The 19,087-nt window shown below is 42.1% G+C and overlaps 2 protein-coding genes across 2 annotated transcripts in view; one reads left to right on the top strand and one right to left on the bottom strand.

Moving 5' to 3' along the window:
* Nucleotides 1-19,087, bottom strand: part of pcxb (pyruvate carboxylase b) — a 294,075-nt gene that overhangs the window by 83,815 nt on the left and 191,173 nt on the right. The gene's annotated exons all lie outside the window — the stretch shown is intronic.
* The window catches only part of LOC109965819 (leucine-rich repeat and fibronectin type-III domain-containing protein 4), a 36,165-nt gene continuing 21,420 nt past the window's right edge, over nucleotides 4,343-19,087 (top strand). Inside the window, exons 1-2 of the mRNA XM_020610144.1 lie at nucleotides 4,343-4,552; nucleotides 5,535-6,399. The gene's annotated coding sequence lies outside the window, so the exon portion shown is untranslated. The remainder of the gene's footprint in view (nucleotides 4,553-5,534; nucleotides 6,400-19,087) is intronic.

The following is a 19,087-nucleotide window of genomic DNA, read 5'->3' as shown; positions in this document are numbered from 1 at the left end:
TGTCAAGGTATTTTTTTGATTTCAGCTGCAGACTTCTCTGCCAGACCTTTCTGTTTCCTGCCTGTTGGTAGCAAACACCCATGGTAAGCACCATCTAGACAAACAACCTCAGCTGGTACCTTCCAGCCTTTTCAATTTGCCCATCATAAAAGTATTGTAAAAAAAAAAAAAATGACAGTGACAAGAAAAAGTGAGCCATTTAAAATTCCCTGATTTGGTCACAATGTGTGATTTGATCTTCATCTAAGTCAGTTTGCTTAAGCTACCAGGACATCTGACATTATCCTGTAGGACACCTGGATAAACTTGGGAATTCATTTTCCCCTCCACAATGGCAAGCAGACCAGGCCCAGAGGTAGCAAAGCAGTCCCAAATCATTATGATGTCAGGATGGCTGTTCACCAGCTGAGACTCAGCAGAAGCTGGCGACAGTGACTCTAAACACTAAAGTAAACCTATTTACACAATGGCTTCAAAATCCTGAGAATACTGCTGAGCTACAGCGGCTCTGTGAAGAAGAATGGTTCAAAATTCCTCCTGAACATTATATAAGTCTGACTCCCAGCTGCAGGAAGCGCTTGTTTGAGGTTATTGCTGCCAAAGGAGTTTCAAACTGTTATTAAATCCAAGAGTTCACTTACTTTTTCCACCAGTAGTTTGAGGATTGAAATGCATTTCACGACCAATTCGTGTAGAAAACCAGGCAATTCCAAAAGGTTCACTTACTTTTTCCTCACCATTGTATATTCCAGCACATTAGATTTAAAATAATTCATTTATTGTAAATGAATATGGTTTTCTTAGAAATAAAACCATTCTTTACATTCAAGGGTCTAACCAAAACATTGAGTACCACTGCGGACTAACAAACATGGTCAGTACACTACCATCTCAAACATTTTAGAATGTGCGTCAAATAAAACAGGGTCCAAAAACGGTTCCACAGGTGTCAAAACCATCCCACAGTACCTTGAAATAAATAACCTAGTCTCAGGATGAAGGGTGTTGATTGGTGTTCACATCTACAACTTGTCTACACAAGTCAGCAGTTCAATTTCATTATGGTTGTTATGTTAGATTCCAGTGTACTGGAGTCAAGATCTAAAAAGTCTTACCATATTAAACCTAGTCTATGTGAAGATCTGAAACACTACCTGATAAAATCTTTGCTATGCAGTGTTAGTATGCACCTGAGTGAGCGACATAAATATTTTACACAGGCGTTTCCAGTTGCTGACACCACCAGCGAATTGACTTGTGAACCAATTTGTAAAAACAAAAAAAAAAACTAAAGTCGAAGGATGTGTTCAGCCCTGGGTCAGCAGGCTGGCTCCCCTGCAACTTTAACTTTCAGGGCTAATTTGGCCTGACCAAACCAGAACAGGTCTGCCCTGTTTCTGATTAAGTGCAGCATTACTCAAGATGAACTACAAAGGGTACTGCCAATCTCTCAGCTTAGTTCTAGGTCCCAGGGGGAAAGAGACTATCCCTGTGCATTTTACTTCACTGTGATTGATCTGTAGTCACAGGAATGTTCTTACCAACTCTTTGACCTCTGTCCAACAGACTTCTGGTTGTTTGTGAGTTTTCTGATAAGAAATATAATATACAGTAAATTCACAGGCGCACTGACACTGAAGGTGATGTATAAATGCCTTATGTAAACAGAAGCTTGGTGAGTAATATTTTTAACTGACTGTAGTAGTAGGTCATGCAAATCTATTTCATTCAGCAAGGTCACTCTCACTGGTGACAAGACTGGATCCCAAACCATTACAGGTCTGATTAATTGTCAATTAATGAACCATAATCCAAGTCTGTAACAGGATACGATCGGGCGAAATGATACACCTAGCCTCTCTACGCTGGACCTCACTCTGATGTAAGTCTAGCTTCCTAAGTTAAAAATACACTGGCCCCCAGCAGGAAAAAGTAGTGACAGTAAAGAGGGTGGTAACATGTGATAAAAATAAACTCAAGGCAGAAAAAGATGAACGCATGAAAGGATGACAGGCAAATGCTTGAAAGGAAGCGCTAAAGAGGGAGGGGAGGCACAGATTGAGAAATATTGAGAATATTAAGGAGTAAATGAAAAACAAAAATTGACTCGTGGGTGGAAATTGAGATAAATAAAAACCAATTCATGGGTAACACAACCACATCTCTATCCCTGCCCTCTTCTCCAACGCCCTCCATTCCATCTTTCTGATGTGTCATCTCTGTGTGCGACTGTGTTAATAAAACAGATCTGCACATATGTGGATGTTGGAAGCGACTTGCAACATCCAGTGCCTCTGATGTTACAGGCCCTGCCTTAGTAATGGCACGCACCGACACACATGCTCGCACCCACAGCCTGTTTCCATTAAACAGCCATTTCCAACAGCTATCAGCGCAGCGAGGAAATCAAGCGCTCGACCACCGTTTGAAGTCATATCAGCTACACTTGTTCCTATTGCCATGCTATCGCTCCATCCTCTCCTCCTCTCTACCTCTCGCTAACCCCGCTCTCCCTCACTTATCTCCCTTACACCCCCAGAGATCTCAGGCCTCCCCCTCTCTTTCCTCACACGTCACCACTCGTGCTCAGTCTCTCTTCATCATCGTCATTTGCTCCCCCTCTCATCCTGGTCTCACCCAGAATTGCTCCAGGCACTAAGAGCAGTGCTTCCCCTTGTCAAAGCAGCCTACTTTTATCTCCTCTGTGTCCTCCCTCTCTCCAGCCTTCTTCTCTGCCCTGAACCCTCCATCGGTGATGGAAGACCTACTCATTCCCTTCACCACGGTGTAAAAGTGCTCTTACAAGCAGAAATTTCAGTCAAAACTTGACTCAAATGAAAAATATGTGTATATATAGATATATAACCAAAACTTACTTTTAACAATCAAAAGTAAAAGTAATCCTGAGTCTTACTTTTGCATAAACTTTATATAACTGGAGCATTTTTGATGCTTTAAAGGATAAGGCTGACATAAGGGCAAACAATAAAAACAAGACACAATCCAACCAGCTCACTTCAAGAAACTGGCCGTGTGTGTTGAGGTGAGAAGAAACAAAGCAGGATTTGAGCCTCTCTCGAGGTCTCTTTTTTAATTCACACAACTACTTCTGTCACTTTGTGTGTATACACCTGAGTGCTTGCACTAGCAGTGGGACTAGGAGTGCGTACCATTATCCCCATCGCTTGTCGTTCCTATCTCAGCTAATACTTTGTCCTTAGATTAGGGTTGAATCCTTGTTCTATATATTTCATCAAATCCCATAAAACCAACAATGCTCTTGTCCAGTTCTCAATAGTTTCTGGCTTCATAGTGTGTATGTCACTTAGTCCATGAGCCCATTTGTTTCTAGTGAATATTTAAATGTTTAGAAAACAGGTCCAAAGTGAAAAGGACTCACTAATTTCCTAACAGCTGGCTACTGTACTGGTCTATTTTCAGAAATAAGTATTGTTGATGTATGTGGGACTGATTTAAGATAAACATGAAGGAATATGCCACTCAGTACAACACTGTAGCTCATTTGTGTTCAATACTGTAATTTTTGCACAACAGTGGAACCCTATGGGTGGTTGAATGTATCAAAAATGAATGCCATCCTTATTCTTTTAAAGTATAAGCTGCATTTTAATTTTGCAACTGGTCAAACTACAGCTGGAACTTCTTTAAGTGATTTAGAAAATGTATGTTAGAAAGTAAACTTACTATGCAACAAGGTGTCAATATTTTATAGGTTTATTTAATATTTTGTACAGAAAATGTTTTGATAACTCAAAATGCCACATGCCAAAAGTATAAAATGGAAACGCTCAAGCACGTTTAAGCTGCAATTAAGTGCAGTATTTGATTAAACGTCCTCTCCATCACTGCCCACCAGAATGGTTACTCTACTCTTCTTTTCTTATCCTCCTCCCCTCTCCATTTCTTTATCTCTCCTAATCTTCTCCTCCTCCCTTCATCTTCCCAACCCCCACCACCTCTCTTACTCCTCATTTTCATGCTGCTCTTGTTCTCTCTCTCTCTCTCTCTCTCTCTCTGTGTGTGCTCTTCTTGATGCTACCAGAGACAGATCAGTCCTCTCTTCTGCTCCTCATCGCAGACATTCTTCTCCACAAGGAGCCAAAAAAGCAAGGGAATAAAGGTGTAGGAAAATGGACTGATGAAGAGCAGAGATGACTGTGGAGGCAGGACAAGTAAAAGAAAAGAACTGGAGAAAGCCTCCGTTAGGAAGTGAAGAGAATTCTAAAAATACATAACGGCTTACTCCCTGCATTGTTTTTCCTCTCTCTCCATTCTTTTTTTGCTGTGTCTTCATTCAGTACCTGTTTTGTGAGGAAAGAGCGACAGAGGACGTAGACAGAACGCTGCAGCTGTCGAGACTGAGTGAAGGGACGACCAGCGGGTGGAGAGAGAGATGGGGATAGACAGAGAGAGAGAGAGAGAGAGAGAGAGAAATGGGTGTTTTTCCACGGAGCTGAGAGAGCGAGAGCGCCGCGGAGACAGAGAGATGTGACGGCTCCTGGAGTCACGGTGGAATGATCCGGAAAACAAGGTTAGTAATTCCACCTTTTCATCTAGCGGAGGGCAAAGATGGGGGGAAAGACATGTTAGATAAGGATGAAAGAAACAGGAGAAGAGTGAAAATGGATTTAAAAAAAAGACACCAAAAAGCTGTAGTTTTGCATTAGGAGCTGCAAAGTGAACACTGGAGAAGGAGAAGCGGATAAACGGGAATGTAAAGAAAGAACTACAAAGAATAAAAAGAAAAAATCTGGCAAAGATGCTGCATGCAGTATATGTAGCTGCTGCACTAATGTACAGATGCACACTCACAAAGAAACACACAAATAGGTTTAGAACAAGGTAATGAGATTGCCTTCCTAAAGGTGTTTAGAGTTTGAATGACAGGCCAGAAAGTGGGGGGTGTAACACTTTTGAACTGTCTGACAGTCATGGTGCTGATCAATAGCTCAGTTGTTTCATTAGTCTGCGTGCGTGTGTGTGTGTGTGAGACTAAAGGAGGGAGCGAGAGCGATGCAGAGGCTGTGTGTGCTTGCAGGAGAGTATCACTGCAAGGATGTGGATGTGTACGTAGTGGTGGTGTGTTCAAAACGTGCATGCTCGTGCAGCATGGCTGTGTGCTTGCGTGCGCGTGTGTGCCCCTCAGAGTGTTTACGTGTGCGAGCAAGAACGAGCCGGTGCAGCCTGCTGAGAGGCTTTAAGAAGGTCTCAGAACCATCGATTCTCTCTGACAGGCAGGGGAGTCAAAAGCTGGGAGGAGAGAGGAGAAAAGATGGGTGGTGTCAAGGTGGTGAGGGGCATTTAAAGAGGTCATGAGGGAGGAGACAATGATTGACAGCAGAAGTTTTAGAAAGAGGGATGGGTGTAGATACCTGAGGTCAGATGGGTGGAGGAGAAAAAGGGGAATAGGACCAGAAATCAATTGTGTGATTTACGGCACTCAGAGTACATTAATGGAATGAATGCACAGTTCATTTTCTTCACAAACCAGGTTTGTTTCCCCTGTTTTACAGGTTTCTAGCCATCCCTCCACGTCTCCAGCTAAACCCCAAAGCTCCTTTTCTGCACCTCCCTCCAAGGTCATCAATGAACAACTAATTCAATGTGGGAGAACAAACACGATCACACTGGGTAGAGTGTAGCGAGGGCCTGTGACACACCTTGGAAATCTTCCTGGAAAGTGAGGGATGAAAGAAACAGGAAGGACAAAACTCAAGGTGTGTGAAACAATGAAACAATAGAAGAGAAAGCCAGAGAGCCAGATGACTAAATATGAAGCGAAGAGACAGGGCTGTATGAGCGAGGGTGAAGGGGAAAAAAGGAGAGAGGGAGCAACAGAAGGAAGGAGGAGAGGAGGGGAGGTGATGATCGCCGCCGACTCCACGATTCTCACCCTCGACTGAAGTGCTCAACATACAGACAGAGGTTGAATACAACCATGAGGAAATCATATCAAAATGCCGTAAATAGGATTTCAAAGTGGATTCTTGGATTCTTTTTCAGACTGAAGTCTCTATTTCGCAATATTGTGCCGGGATTGAACGAGTAATTCTGGATTTTCCAGGTTTTCTTCATGTATAAAAGCCTAAGAGGATACGGTGGGATTGGAATTTCTGCAACCCTCTGGTTTTCTGACACTGACCTACATCCACCTCCTTCTGATGTGTGTGGGGGCGCGTGTGTGTGGAGAGGAGTAGGACAGGTTTAAGCACAAACACACAAATCCCTCCCCTCCCTCCTCCCCACCGGCCCAGCATACAAGAAGAAACACCTGGGACGAGATCTGCGCTGAACACACACACATGCACACACATGTATATATAAATCTGGATAATATGTGGAGCTGATTCGGATTATAGAGCCGCACAGACAGAAAAGGTAATGTCCATGCAGTTTTAAACACACACACACCCCTATCAGCACACTGTATACTGGCCTAGTGGAGGTGAATCCATATTTGCATGGTTAGCTCTCTTGTGCTGAATCATTGAACACATCGATGCAGTGAAAAGCAGCACTCACTGGACTCATTGCTCGCTCTCTCTCTCACACACAGGCCTATAAATAATGAACAGATGTGCATTTATAACAAAAACATTCAAGCCAAATGTTAGTGTACACACATTCAGGAACGCACATGCTCAAATCTCCCACATGATGGCACAGATAACTGTAGGCTTGTCTTGTGCTTATCCTTCTATTCTAATCCTTCTGCGCCTTTTACGCCACCATTTTTTGCTCTACATACGCCTACCCCACTGAGAATCCTGCTCTCTGTCTTTCTAAGTGTGTGATTGATGTCCTGTATCAGATCACTCACTATGTGCGTCTTGGGCTTTCATCACCTTGCTTTTATGTAATCTCACCTGATGTATTGCGTGCACGTATGTGTGCACTGTGATAAGAGTGTGTGGTTGAAGGGCTGAGAGTGTTCCAGACTCCCTTCATCGGGCTTTTTACATAAGCTGTATCTGAGCACGCACATGAACGCACACCGACACAGGAGATCAGACTGACTGAGTGGATATAAAGGAGGATAGGAAGGCAACGATAAAGAGATGCAAACCGAAGGAGAAAGTCCGACAGGGAGGTACTGAGAGAAGAGGGGTGGAGGGGCTACACATGACATACTGATGGGTAGACTAAGGGCTAAAAGAGGTCAGATGAAAGCCCTGGAGTAGGAAGAAGAGGAGTGAGAAGCAGGGATCGACTTCTCCAAAAGACAAGGAAAAGGAATCATTAAAAAAAAAGTATAACAGATTAGAAAAGAAAGCATGACGGCAGAGACAGAGAGAGAGAGAGAGAGAGAGAGAGAGATAGGCATAATAAGAAGACAGATAAGAGAAATGTGGGGTTAAAAGCAGCAGAGGATTAGATAGAAAAGCCAGACAAAAGGTTTGAGGAGCAAGTAATTACACAGAAGGAAACAAGAGTGAATAACTGATTGATTAAATAAGTGAGATAAACAAAAGGAGAAGTCTAGAACGATGAATGACAAGATGACAAAAAAGCTACAAAGCTGAACATTCAGACTTAAATGATAAATGGTAATTTAGCACAGGGAGATTAAAACAGAAAGACAGATGAAGACAATTAGAAAAGACAGATGGACATCGTTTTATGGCTTTCTTCTGCTACACCATTGGCTACAATTAGTCTTATGTGACCCCAAAAAGTCTGTAAAAGATCACTAGCACCACTAATGAGCTATTTAGAGATATAACTATAAGGGCAATGTGGTGTACTATGAGCCATGTGATAGACATGGCAATTATGAGGCACAACTTGGGGGAAATGTGGAAATCTACCTTCGAAGAACATTAATTACCATGGAAACAAAAGAGGTACAGCTTTTAAAAAAAATCCACCAGTCATGAAACTATTTTTATGAACAATAAGCTTTCTGAATAACTGAGACAGACGCCATTATTTGCTCTGTTGACAGCAGTTTTGACTCATGCTTTGAACTGGGAGAGTGCTATTTCTGAAGAGATGACTGAATGTTTTTAAACTGTAACAAAGAGGCCTTTTGCTATCCATAAAAAAAAAAAAATCTTGATTCTATAATTGGCTTTACTCTCCTGCTAGTGATAGGCATAGGAATACAGAGCCGGTAAGTGTCACCTGAACCAAAACAGTGAGATAAGGGCGGAATAAAACAACATTTTCTCAATTATCTTGTTAATGCTCTGTGTGGCTTGTTGTTACCAAGGGTGTCTGCCATTCTGAGGCTAGTAAGTAGATGAACAGATGGGATGCTCACTGTTCAAAGTAGGAGACTTGCCAAAATGAACAGACTGGCAAGTGAATGGGGAGATGGAGAAAAAAAAAAAGACAGGCAAGTGAAAGGATCACTTATTGAAGAGGAGTTAAAAAAAAGCTTGCAAATCAATTAACGGACTGGTCACTGGGAAGGAAGGATCTTAATAAGCACTGGATGACTACCTACATGATATCATTCTAAAGGACTGAGGCTAAAGCTGTGTCCCAGGCAAAAAGCAGCACTCTTACTGGCCGATCCTGCCAGTGGACCAGGGGTGGTCCCACCTTTCATTTTTATTTATTTTTTTAACAGATGGCCATTCTGACAGATCTCAATCATCAAGAGAGCAGCAATAACCTGACATGACACGCTAGTGAGCATATTAAACAGAGGATGTGCTAGTTGTTAACAGGTCCTTTTTTTAAACAAAGGACATTTAAATCCTTGAAGTAATGTAATAGTATGTTAGCATGCATTGCCGCTGGTCTTTCTTGCATATAGAGTGCCTTAGGGATGATGTATTTTTGGTTGGCCAACCTGTAAGTCAGCATCACTCTGGTTTCCTCAACAAAAGCCAATTTTTCCATCAGATCATTGGATCATTGAAGAAAATAAGCTCTGTGACCAAGGCTTATGATGCTTACACATTTTGTTCAGCAAGATAATCTTTACAAATCAATACCATTTCTATGATTTTTGAAGCCCAAACATGGTCCTGAGAAATAAAAGACTATTGTTAAGCTAAAAACAAACCACACCAGGAGTTTTCAATCAGTGGCCCATGGCCCCCTGGTGGTCTGCCAAAGCATAGCAGGGGGTCCCAGACCTTGAGTTCAATAATGTAGTTTCACTGTAGGAATTACTCTTTATTTATTAATTTTTACAGAAATTCCAATGTATTAACTGTTGTTTGTGAATAATTAGATTCATGCAAATTTATAACATTTATAAAGGTGAAGGTGTCTTTCAGGATTAAAATAGCACCCGTCCAGTCTATTCACCCCACATCAGTGGTCGTTAGGTTACTTTTTAATCATAATGATGGTCCCAGGGTCACAACTACATGAAAACCCCTGAACTACACCTTGGTCCCATGACTTCAATGTCACCATAATGGCTTCCAACTCTGATTTCAAGTGCTTACTTCTTCTATCCACTTAGTGACCTGATCTAGCCAGTGATCATGGCCGCGTCAAAATATAAACACAATAAGGATGCCAATATCTGAGACAGCCTCTGTAGTCTCATTTAGCTACTTGTTACTAGCCCCCTATTTTTAAGACACAGAAAAGCGTTAAAAAAAATCATGAATAGGGAATTTACTGACATTTTATGTCACAGAATAAAACATGAAAATGTTTTGGCTTTGTGTTATCCACACACCTTATTGACCCGTTGATGTGAGGGTGAGGGAACCAAAAGCTAAAATGCTAACTCAGTTCTGAGTTTTACGACTCACTACTTAGATCCTCTGCTTTTGGAAAGTGTAAAAAAAAATAATACAGAAGAAAAGAAAAAAACCACCCCCCAAGCTTGCACTAAATGCTGAGTATCACCATTATTTGAGAGCAATGCACACAGATTCAGTGTGCAAAAAGAGCCGAAGGCTTCAAACTGGGAAACTGTGATTGAACAAGCTGAACAAGACAAACAAGCTGTTCAGGGCAGGGACTTATTGAACAGTCAATTAAGGGAAGAAAAGCAAAAAGAAAGGAGATGAGAGGGACAGACTGATTAACTGTTTAAAAAAATAGCAACCTAGCAATTCCTAAGCAGATGAAGACACATGTGGAGACTTCAGAGATGACAATGAATGATAGATGCAGAATGTCACACACCTCTCTGTGATTTAACCAGCTTTCAATCAAAGACAGAAGGGGAAGATTTGAAACCCTGAAACAGGAAATGATGTGGTCAACGTCAGAAAGGCGGCACTTGATGGATGAATGGATGGATGAATGAGTGGCAAATGTTGGAGGGAGAGAAGAAAAAAGGCTGGACTGTTAAGTAAGGAAAGGACAAGACATTAGGTCACTGTCATCAGCTAAGGAATGACAGTAGATGGTGGACAGAGGTGGACAATGGTAGCCTGATGAAGAGGAAAAATTACAAAAAAAGAGTTTAAAAATAGGGAGGAACATTCAGGAGGATGGAGAGAGTGAGTAATGAAGAAGGAACAGACGAGATGACACTTGAGGTAAATGATATGAGGGAGCAGGGATAAGGGAATAGAGGAATAACCACATCTAAAAGGAAAAACACTAATAAAGCAATGGCACACTGAGGGGGAGGGGTGTCCATAGAAAGCTGGAGTAGATGAATGAATGAAATATAACTTACTGAATGAAGAAGGATGAATAATTAGATTAGTAGTCAAAGGCAAAATAGTAGAAAGGAGGTGTGAAGGGATGGTGGGACAAGTGTCAAAAGAAAGTGGGGAAGTAAAAGTGGAAAATGAAGAAAGGAGACAAACAAGAGGAGTAAGTAATAGTACAGAGGAAATGTGAGGTGAGGGTGAGTAATTAAACTGTTGCCAGTGTGTTTAGGCACAGCGGGCACTTGATGAGTAGAACAAACTGTAACCACGGCAACCGCTGGAGACAGATGGAGAGATGGTTTTGGGGAGAGATATATAAGGGAGGAAGGTAAAATGGAGGACAGCCAAATATAAAAGTGCATGTGAGGTGGCAGGTGGGAAAACAAGGCTTATAAGGCAGCACAGAGATGACAAGAGGGGTGAGAAGGGGAGAAGGTGTCTGCAGGTTTAGGAAACACCTAGAACTGATAATGATTTCAAGTACCCATGAGCCTTTGCCAAGGATTTTCCCAAGTTCACTAGTTACCTACTGTACATATCTATGAAAGATTATTCAAGTCTCTTGATAATACAGATTGGAATCTATGAATTTTAGGAATATGCTTCAGCTCTTCAGACCGAGAAGTTTTTTTAAAAACTTATCTCACTAGCTTGCTAATCCTGCTTTGTGAAAAACCTTTCTGGGGATTAGAGGGAAATGACAGCATGGATTTACACACATGCACATCAGATGTGTATGCGTGTTGGATCCCTCCTGAAAAGTGCTCACCAGCAGCCAACAAGTCCTATATTACAAAGAACTACATGCTGTACAGGTTTGCATTTCTAAAAGCTTTACGTTAACCTGCTTGGAAGAAGGAGATAACATTTACCACACTAAGGCTGCCACTACTGATTAATTTCATTAACCGATATCATATGTAAAATAAATAGATATTCTGTGGCTATATTTCCTTTTTGATTGATTGATTTAGGGATTTAAGGAGGAAAAAGTAGTGAACCCAACAGGACCTCTCAGTCTCTGAGGGTTCGGGCCAGGTTTGGACAGAAATTAGAAAATTGTGTTCGGGTCAGGTTCAGACACAGAGGTCAAACTTGAGGCTAGAGGGCTGGAGTACTCCAACAGCTGCTTCATTTCGTGTTAAGGGGAAAATCACCATACAAGCTCAGCTGCATTGGGCTAGGGTTTGGTTCGTACATTATATACTATAAGCTTGTCAGGTCTGGGCGCCACACTCTTGGGCACAGGCCGGATTTGGACAGAAATATGTGGCCTGATCTACACCTTTGTGGAGGTAGAGGATAAGAGCTTTACCGTGAGTTTCAGTCCATTTCCAAAACAGCTAAATATTAGAACCATCAGCTTGGGGAACTGTGGCTCACCTTTGCCATGCCTGTTGGTAACACCCCTCCGACAACTATGTACTTGCATCTGAATCAACATTACTCACAGGTGGTCTGTCTGCATTACAACCATCTTCTCCGGATGCAGCCTGTTGTAGATACTCTAGTGAATTACAGTGCAGAATACAGCGTGGGTGATGACTGTCAGAAGAAAACCAGCTAGTACTTAGCCGGCAACGCATATAGTCTAAGTCTGGCAGAGAAGCACAGAGTGTTCCTGCCTGTGTCAGCTCTGCTAAGCATTAGAATATGAGACACAGTAATCAACATCTCGAGGGAAACTGGTTTCCCCCTGAAGGCTCATTGCACTGCTGTGTTGTTTCACCTTTATTAGCGTCTCTCATCGGGGCAAAAAGCTCTTTGTGGTGAGTTACAAACAGTTTGTGATTCATTATGGCCAAGAGTAGCCTCTATGAGGAAACATGCCTTTGCTCACCATCCAAAACACCAAGTCATCTTAGAGAATCCTTTCAATCCCCACGCCACATGGATCTTGTACTCCTTCCATCTCTTATCCCTGGCCAGGCTTGTAAATCCCTCTGTCTCAGATGAGACAGAACACAAGAGCGACACAGAAAATAAAAAGAAACAAAATGACAGAAAAAGAAAGAACCACAGTATAGATTGTATAAGCGTGATGGTTTGTGTTTGTGTGTCCAGCATTAATCAATACCTCCATTCCTGTGATTCAGGGACCGTGTAGGCATGTCACTGACCTACTGCACTGGATCAACAGTGGCACTGATTGGGTTATTGTTCACTTACTGAGGATTTCCCCTTAGAAAGCTGGGAATCCTGCCGGATCATTAAACTGCCACTTGAACATAGAGTACATACACGTGCACAAACACATATACACACCAACACTTTGTGTCAAGCTGTATCCTGTCATGTCAGCCAATCAGGGTCCATATAATTGGCGCTGCAGGATTTCTGATTGGGCGGGAGATGTTGACAGCTCAGAAGTGGTGTGTTTGTGTGTTGCTTGCAGCAGGTTTGCAATTTTTAGTTGATTAGCCTCAACTATGTAAACATACACAGGTGCACACCAGCACATGCGCACAACACGAAATCAGTCAGTGAACATATGGGAGGGTTGCAGGAAAGGCTGATATGGAGGATTAAAGCAGGACGAGATGGAATTGAGAGCGCAAGCAGAAGAGAGAGTGAGCGAGGAGAAATAAACTGGGACAAAAATGTTCAGCTGGAAAGATGCACAGAGCAAAATGAAAGAAGGAAGAGAAGAACAGAAGGGATGGAGAGAGGAGGAGGAAGAGATGGACAGAGAAAACTGCTAGCGTGTTATGTTTAGAGTGTGTGGCAGGTCAGTTATTTTGCTGCGCCGGTGATAGTGTTTGTCACGCAAACGCAAATTTGTGGGTATAAGCAGAAATGTATTTAAGTATATATGTGCGCAGGTTTCTGAGTTAGTGTGTGTTTGGGTATGTGCCGAGAACATGAGGATTATATGCTGAAGGAATTTCCCTGGGTGACCCAACACGTACCACCACCCCTTCACATGCTGCACTTTTCTGACAAATCCTAAAGCTTCAAACCATAAGACTGTTTAGTGAAACTGGATTCAAAAATATTTGACGCTCCATACTCCCAAGTGTTTGGAGTAGGGCCCACACCGCAGGATTAAGGCATTATCACATTTAAAAAGGCAGGAATATAATTACAAAATTTGAGTAGCATTCATTTTTCCGATTAGACACAGTCTAAAACCAGGCTGGGGCTCCAAGCCTGCAGGTGGGACTGTCATGAGAGTCTAACTGAAGGAGCCATCACAAATCTATAATAACCTGATTTTACACTATAATATGATGCAAGATCACTGAAAACATATGAAAATGACATTAAAGAAACCATTAACACTATTTAACAGGGGCTTTCCACAAGGGCTTCTCCACAAAATGTTTAGTTTGTTTCCCCTGAAAAGCACTACCCAAATTGAAAAACAACTATGTGGTTGTGGATGGAAGTTTAAAAAAAACAACAACAAATTTATCTATATGCCACTGAGCTGTCTTAATGTATGACCCAGTATTGCCGGGGCTTGAGGATATCTCAGCCTGTGCTGCTTTGAGTTTGATGTTCCTTTATTAATCTCTCTCTTGTGAGGTCCCAGTGTTACCGAGTGCAATGCTAAATCACTGGTGCTTCCCTCCCTTACTGACTACAAAGAGCCATGGGTTTCCTGCCAGAAGTCACTGATCTATAACATTTGAAATTAAGAATTCATCATGGTGCCAGTGTAATTTAATAAAGGGTAAGCTTGCATGCATATAGAGGATGGCGATCCATACATATTCCCCCCCCATCCATTGCATTCAACACAATATGGAATCTGCTTCAAAACATGAGCATGAGAGCGTCAGCTATTAATTACAGGCTTTAATTGATCCCACCTTAAACCATGTTACTGTACGATTTAATCAGATGCCACTGTGCTACTGCCATCTGGAGTATAAGGGAGCATCAACACAGAACATTATTGAGCTGCCTCTCTGGCACCAATATGACGGCTAGCCACCAGTGAAAAATGACTCCTGTCCAAGTAAAAAGGCATGCTTGTATAGCAGTGTAACAGAGATGCCAGAGCTGTTTTCAGCACTCTGTGCTCGGCTCTTCACGTCATCTTATCTGCTCCACTTACATATACTGTATCTCTAAGACTGTTACAAATGTATAGAATACTACTACCGTTCCAGAATAGATGTTTGAGATTCTGCTTTGCAGTCAGAGTGACTTTGAAGCATCACAGGGGGGAAAAAAGGACTCCACAGTTTACCAATACACAGTCTGTGGTAAAGAGCAGTCCTGGTTTTCAGAACATCAGTCTAGCATTTCCACATGAGAGAGAGAAGGGCTGGATTCTAAAACAGGTACACTTCAAACTAATTGCAGGCTTTTCTCTTTGACTTTTCAAACTTCAACTCTGAACAAAAAGCTTCTTAAAGACTTGGTTGCTTATCTATGGAAAGTATATGAGAAGCGTGGCAGCTTTCAAAAAGCCAAATTTCAAAGCCACCACCAATGTTTTTACTCTGCACATGAAGTAGTTGGATTTTTCAGGAGTGACGTTAAAAGATTATAGATACCTTTAAGAACTTCTCACTTAACATACGGTGCTATAGTCAAAAAGCACTCTACTATAGTTTTATCTCCAGAAGCCGATTTTCTGGACAAGGTGTAAATGCTTGATTTTCAGACCATTGGAGAAAATCAGCAAAATGGGCGTTTTAAGGGTCCTTGTGCAAGAGCTGTGAAATATACAGAAGTGAGACAAAAACAAGGTCTTTATTTACGCCTTTTAACTCCTGAACTGATGCAGGGGTTGATGTTTTCCAAAGGCATTAAAAAAAAAAAACCAAAACATTTAAAAAATCTAATTGTGCACAGCTACAGGAACAGAAACAAGTTTTTAAAATCTTCCAAATGGGAAGTGTTTGGGAGAAATTAGCTGAGTGGAGAACTGTATTATTTTGGAGCCCTGCTGTGAAGAGACTGCAGTCCTTTTAAAACACAACACACTTTTCCTCTGAATTCCCATTTCTTTTCTTTCACTCCTACCATTTACCTCAGGTTCTGTAAGCTTTCCATCAGTCCATCAGTACCTTCTACCTTTACAGATGGGCGCAAAATCAGATGACTGTACAGATTTAAAAAAAAAAAAAAAAAAAACCACACCATTTTCAACATGGTACCAAAGTAGTCTGTAAGAAATGTCTTCAATCCACCTCCAGCACAACTCCTCATCATCTCACACTTGACTCTTAACCTTTTAATTCCTGACGTCAATTTTTAGACTGCTGTGCCAAATTATGGCAATAAAGATTTAACATCCTCTTACTGTACATGTCCCACGCCAATCCTTTGCAACTTAACTGTTATTTCTCTTGACCGGTAACCTCCCTCTGTCTCCTCTCGCTCTTTCCTCATCACCTTTCACTCCCATCCTTCAAACATGCTTCCCTCTCTCTGCCGCCTGACAAACTCATTTCAACACATCTCTCCCTTTCTTTAATCAAATCCACTCTTCCCTCCCTCATCCCTCTCTCTGACAGTGATGGATGGTGGCCTTCACCCAGTTATCGCCTTTACATATTTCTCTGCCCAGCCGCTTAACACACATTCATACACACCAACTCTTCATCTCTTCCCCTGTCCCCCTCAAACTCCAGCTCTTCCCTTCCCTCATTTCCCACTCATCCTCAGCTCTTCACACCAGTGGATTTTCATTTGCCTCCAGTCTTACACTTCTCCCTCCTCCATGTTGTGCACTGTTCTCCCATTTCCTTTGTTCTCTCTCTCCCCCTCACTGTATTTGATGCATTTATCGTCTCTTTGCATCCATCATTCGGTGTTTGTTTCCAAATCCAATATTGTTACACCTCTCCTCGTGCTTTCTATACATCCTGGGTGACTAAGGAGGACAGAACACGACAGCAGTGACAGGAGTGATAGTATTAAAAGGATGCGTGGGCTTTACAGTACACACGACTGCTGCACGAAGAGGCCATGTGGGCGTTCTTTTGTTCCTTGCCTAGAGAGAGAAAGAGAGAGAGAAAGTGTGTGTTTGTGTGTGCGTGCATGTCAGCCTCCCTATAATTATCATTGTGTGGGAAGACTGTTTTGGTATGCTCGCGGTTGTTTCTGTATGCAAGCGTTCACCTAATATCAAGGGCCTTGATTATGAGTAAGAGTGCATGCTAGAAAGCCTTCATGTGATTGAAAGAATCTCTGAGTGTGTGCGTGTGTATGAAAGGTTGCCTTCATATCTGTTCCCTGTGTTTGTGCCAACAGGGCTTGAGAGTATGTACACTAAGGTGCATGTAAGCATTATGTCCCGATTGGTCACTCTGAAAGTTTCTGTTTCATCTCTACTTGTACCTTTCGACACCTGACTGCTGTCAGCGATGCCGCATCTTTTCACTCTCCAATCAGATCTTTGGATTACTGTGCTTGTGATAAGTGGCTTGTGAGAGCTAATACAAATCCCCTTGTTTGTAAACACTGCAACATTCCCTAAGTCGATTTTAGTCAATTACGGGCTAATGGCATTTGTGCAAGCCAGACTAGAATCACAAACGCCACTATATGCAGATTTGGAAATCTACATGCAGACACTTAGACAAACAAGCACACACACAGTTTATTAACATTATTAACTGTGCTTGGCATTTAACAGGAGCTGACATTTATAATAGCCCACAGAGAATTTAAAGACTATGACCAAAAATGGAAATGTATCCCTAATGTGAAATAGGTCCTACAATGTGAAATAGCAACACTTCCAAACAGACACATTAGAGCTTTTAAATTATGCCTGAAGCTTTCTTGTAATTGCATGTGTTTGGGTCGGATTCAAAGGCATCACTGAAAAATACCGTTAATGAAAATTCATCGCCCTAAAGCTATTAGCAGTTTCATATTTAGCTTGGTTTGGCTTGTCAGAAGAAGCTGCATGCTCTCTGGGCTCCAGTAGGTGTTTAAAACAATCACTTCTGGAGGTTAGGGTGAGGTGTGGTTCAGTTTTACAGCTCTGAGATGTACATAGTAGTTCCTTCCACAATGCTTTTAGCTTATGTTTTTGCTCTCCCTGCATGGAGCCTTCCTGCTCTCTGCACTCCTCTGTTTCTTGCTCTCTGGAGGACTAAAGGTTCACATTGGGCAGCATACTGAAGAGATTTCCCAAAATAGAGGGAGCAAAAGGGAAAAAAGGTGGCTATGGACACTCATATACCTAGGAGCACACACACAAAACACAAACACCTAGCCAAACACACAACACACGCGGGATATCGTTTAGGTTTGATCTCTTGTTGTTTCTGTCCTCTCCTCCTCTGACATCTCACCATCTATCTTTCATTGATTTCCTATTCTTTCCTTCCCAAAAGTAGGCCATCATGCTGTACTGTGATGCCTACTGCTTTGTGAGTGGAAGATTGTGTGTTACATCCACACATTTCCTTCTTATTGCAAATTCAGCAGCTTGCTCTTAAGAGCAAGTGAAGGTTTTCTAAGTGCACATTAATTCACAACCAGGAACACATGCTAGACAAGCATAGTGGGAAGTAACATCTACAACTATATACATTAAGTGTAGATACCACCTAACAAATACTCAACAGAACTGTAAAAATTAATTGCATGCATGATTTATAAACTTTAAACAAAAGGACAAGGAGCAATACAGGAGGAGGGTACAGAAGAGGAGAAAGAAAGAGCAGGAAGACAAGTAAAACAAATGGGGCAGGGTGCGAGCCATCTCTCTGGGTCAGATCGATCAACGATTGGGCAGATTGGTTACACCCAAGTTGTCTGTGCATGTCGCAAAACTTCGATATTCCACTGCTCTAGTTGCAAATGAGGTCTGCTCCCTAACAGGGAGGGGGTAGAGCAAGTGACAAAGTGGAGAGGAAGATGGAAGAAGAACGTGGAACAAGAAGGATTTCAGGGAGCTGGACACTGATAGGAGGATGAACGTTGAAGAGGTAATGGAGAAATATAAAGGCATTGGGAAAACGAGATAAAGCAGAGGAAGGATGGGTGAGCAAGTTAGATGAACTGAAGGAAGTGAGGGAGGACAGGAGGAGTAAGGAGACTGGAAGCATGGCAAAAGATGGAACAAAAATATGTCTGTGGCACGAAGGATCTGAAGGTGTGTGTGTGCATATGTATGCATAGTTAGTGGCTGCAACTAGAAGCAGAAGAGACATGGAGGGCAGCAGAGTCAGCAAGCGTTAAAAAGACAGAACTGAAAGACAGAGGTGGAGGAGGGGGAAAGGAGGGGAGAAGGTGGTGAGGTAGAGCTGTGACTGATAGCATCGTCGTACTTAGGATGCCTCAAGGGCAGACAAGACAGAGAGAAAGAAAGTGAGGGAATAAGACATAAAGAAAGAAAACACAGAAATTTACAGAACAGCCAGAGGCAGAATGGGTTATAAGATGGAAGGTGAGCAAGGATGGAGAAACAGTTGGAGCAGCACTGCAGTGAGAGGTAAATGGTGGAGGATGGATGGCAAGGAAACAAATAATACCTAGATATAGAGACAGAGAAATAAGAAGAGAGGTAG

The sequence above is a fragment of the Monopterus albus genome, unplaced genomic scaffold (genome assembly GCF_001952655.1).
Source record: "Monopterus albus unplaced genomic scaffold, M_albus_1.0 scaffold104.1, whole genome shotgun sequence".
NCBI classification, from domain to species: domain Eukaryota; kingdom Metazoa; phylum Chordata; class Actinopteri; order Synbranchiformes; family Synbranchidae; genus Monopterus; species Monopterus albus.
This window is presented reverse-complemented; position numbering and strand designations above follow the sequence as displayed.